The sequence below is a fragment of the Merops nubicus genome, unplaced genomic scaffold (genome assembly GCF_000691845.1).
Source record: "Merops nubicus isolate BGI_N331 unplaced genomic scaffold, ASM69184v1 scaffold18363, whole genome shotgun sequence".
Taxonomy (NCBI): domain Eukaryota; kingdom Metazoa; phylum Chordata; class Aves; order Coraciiformes; family Meropidae; genus Merops; species Merops nubicus.
The window spans coordinates 33,190-37,097 of NW_008597088.1; positions in this window are offsets into that span (position 1 = coordinate 33,190).

Here is a 3,908-nt window from a genome sequence, read left to right on the forward strand (position 1 = left end):
TATTCCTAGAGAAGAAAAACACATGGCAAGTTACAAGAGTGGAGAACACCACGATGCACACAAAAACTTAAAAGTCTACAGAAGTCTTCAAGACAATGCTTTCACATCTCTGCCAAACTGCAGTCCCTTTAAAGATTTCCCACTAGAAAAACCTCAGAATTGAAAACAATGTTAAAATTTATGTTCAAGAGGGAGTTTTGGTGTTTTTTTTCCAATCCCTCTATTTACAGAAACATCTCAAGTTCCTCTGACTGACAGCCTGATTTTACAACGTAATGCTAAGAATGAGCTTACAAACACTAGATACTATCTGAGGTACAAAGGAAGACCAATTTAAAAATACTTTTGTTTTGATTTACATGGTTTTGAAACTGAAGCCAAAACCAACCACAAGCTCGGATCAAAATTTCATTGTAAGGTTTCTCCTACCCGAGCTATTTTATTTTCAGATGCAATAGGTCGATGGAAAAAAAACCAAAACAGTTAGAGTCATGGTTAGAGAGAAATCCCACATTTGTTCCAGTGCCTTGAAGTTCAACAAACCTAAATAATAATAAAGGACAATGTATTAACTTCTGTTTGTCATACAGACAGACAAGAGCAAGACTAGCAAAGAGGCACCCAAGATAATCAGGGTCTGAAACAAGTGACAGAGAGAGGATGAAGGAACTGGGCTTGTTCAGCTGTCAGAGGAAAAGGCCTTCTAAGGAACTCTGGTAGCTATAGAGAGCGTAACAAGTTAGTGAAGGCTGAGTACAAGTCTCTGTACCCAGGGATCACTAGGAGGGTAAGTCAAACACTGGGTCAAGTTTCCTGAGATGTGGTAGAACCTCTGACCATGAAGGCACTCAAAGCTCAGGTGAATGAGCCCTGGGAATGTGTTCTAAACAGAGTTAGCCCCTCAGAGGTCCTTCCACCCTTAATTACTGTACCACCATGATCTACATTAAAGGATAAGGCACTACATGTACCACACTACTTTTATTTTTCCTGCAACCACTTCTGGAAGAAAACATCCCAAGCCCATGACCTAATGAGATAAAACAACCTTTACACAACTCCCATCTACTCCAAAGCTTAAAGTACTACGACAAACATCAAGTATTCAAAGGATCAGTGACATACACACATCAAACAGTCCTACAGAAAAAACAAATCCATACTACTGACACTCACATTCAACGTCACAATTTTGCCACTTCCAAAACCCACCTGCTTACATGTGGCTTGTTTATGTAATGTCTATTAAAATAAAAGATACTGTGAAAACTTGTAATTATAAATGTGCACTATGAGCAGTATTCAATCCATAGACATTTTCCCATCAGCGCAAACAGCTCCTCAAATGGTACAGACTGCTCTCTCTCAACCTAATCTGTCAGATACATAAAAAATTCCTTTAAGCAATAGATCCAATCTTTCCAACACAAACAGAACAGCCTGGTTCGTTCAGAAACTAAAATGGGATCCTACCACTTCCTGAAAGGTGTTCTCCTCTAACCCCACCTTAAAAAACCAGATGGACTAAAACCATACATGAATGCAGAGCAATACTCGCGTACAACTCAATTCTAGTTCCATCTAGTTCTGTGGGACTCAGGAGTGCAGGTCTGTGAAGCTCTTGGGACACAGAAAAACTCTCTTTCTTTTTTTGTTATCCAGGCACTGTCTCCACAACCCATCCTACGATGCCTGCATCGCTTTGATGGGAAACACTGTCATGAATTTGTAATGTCTGTCTCATTAATACCAGCTAATATTGCCATGTATCCCATCAGTTTGAAAACAAGGAAAAGAACCGAGACGAACGTATTTCAGCTAGTGAAGAGTACTCAGCTTTGTTTAGTAAAGGGATACTGCTCATGCTGACGAAGCTGTTCACTAAAGACCAAAACCTCCAGCGAGAAAATAAGCAAAGAAATAGAGTAAAAAAGGTATTGTGATTGACAGCGTATTCAGAAAGCTACAACATTATTCTTGCATTAGTAACTCCCTGCAAGCAGCCGACAGTGACCAGTGGATGAGTGCACCTTCACAACATGCTTCAGCTGCACCACCAACTGGGGAGCGTGTCCCCCATGCTGACAGGAGTGAAGCCAGCTGCTATTCCTTCTCCCAGTTTCTACAAGGAGACTGATTTTTTAAATAGCTGTTTTTCACAAATTAGTATAGTCAAATATTAACCTCTATTACTGCTTCCACAGACAAGGTGAACCTTGTCCCCAAGTCTAATGTTTTTACTCCTTTGAGATGCTACTAAGAAAAGAAAAACTATCCAGCATCCACAAGAAACTGCCAATATGCAGAAATCATCATCTATCAATCTCCTAGAAGTGCTACAGAGCTTGACATTAAAGCATGTGCACCCAATACCTATTACAGTAGAAATTCCAGAAAAAACGCTTAATTTTTGTTTATGGAAATTATTTGCAGGGCCTTCTCCCACGGAAAGACAACTGCAGAGCAAAATTGCTCTGGGAAGGTGAGAAGAACTGTACACATTGGGCTGGAATAGGGATTTTATCCACACAGTAGGATTAACTTGGACATCTCATTCAGCTAAATTGTCCAGACCAGCACTGCGCATAGCATTCCTCCAAGATTTTCTTGGTTAAGCAACATTTTATTTCGGAATATGGGTTGCTAGTTACAGCACTGGTGGCATATTACTACAATTATTCAAACCTTTTAAAAGAGCAAAAGCCCACCCTGCATTTTGGGAAGTATTTACTGATGTATTCTACTCTGCACTATGCTACAGTAAGGGAGCCAAACCAGCACAAAAATGGGAGTGGCACGCCTTATGGGATTACATGTCCTTTGTAATAATTTCATCATTTCCAGTGGTAGTCAAAAAAAAAAAAAAAAAAAAGACAGTCGTTATCTGCAAGACTGTTTTTTTTTAATTAGGGAAAACAAAAAAAACCCTACCCCACACACCCCAAAAGAAACCAAACAAAACAAAAAACCAGAATGCCCAAAACTCACAGAAGATACAAGGTCATGGAGATGATAGTTTATTCCACTAAGAAGAGGATGCAATTTCAAACAGAGCGCAATGTATGCTACGATAATGAAGCAGACTGAAGCCTCCACAAACTCCTATGAAGAGTATCTGCTGACTGAGCAGGTAGCAGTATTTGCACATGCAGGCATACTGCAATAGGCTGAACCACACAATAGCTCACTTTAAGCTTTTTCTTAGAATAAAAAAAAACCTCTCACAGGTACAAGTAATTTGGCATCTATTTAAATCTTATACTGTATTTAGGGGTTACTAATTCAATACAGTTACAAGTTAATTTTAGGATCGATTTAGGATGAGCTGTGTGCTTACGGTTGAGAATACATTCTTATCACCGTGATCACTCAGGTTTCACCTCAACCTACTCAGCACTCAGCCCCAGCAGCCGAACCAGGGTTTGAACGTGTTCTAAGAGAGCGTGCTGCAGATCAAAGCACCGACTATAAGAACAAACCAAACAAAAGCCCACAGAAACACATCCCCCGCTCTCCGCCGAAGCCAAGTTCAATTCATGGGTGGAACCCGGCAGCTTTGCTGTTGAGATGCAAGGAATTCAAGTCATGGTGATCCTCCACAATTTTGCAAGAAAGAGACGCTAACCTGCAAAGGGAGCCTGAACCAGCTCCGCGGAGAATGGCAAAGAATCCATCAGAGCAAGGGGCGTGTGCCAAGGACGGGAGCGGCTCGTTGGCTTCCCACACGCCCCGAGTCCCCCGGGGCCCCGCAGCGACACGAACCGCTCCATCAAGGTCATCGTGGTTCGGCCCTGCTCCTCCGAAGGTAACCGCTCTCCGAGGACACCGAGTACGAGACGTCCAAGCCAGGTGCCGCAGCGGCTTCGCTCCGCGGCTGCACGGGCCGGAGCCGGCTGCCCGGAGCTGCA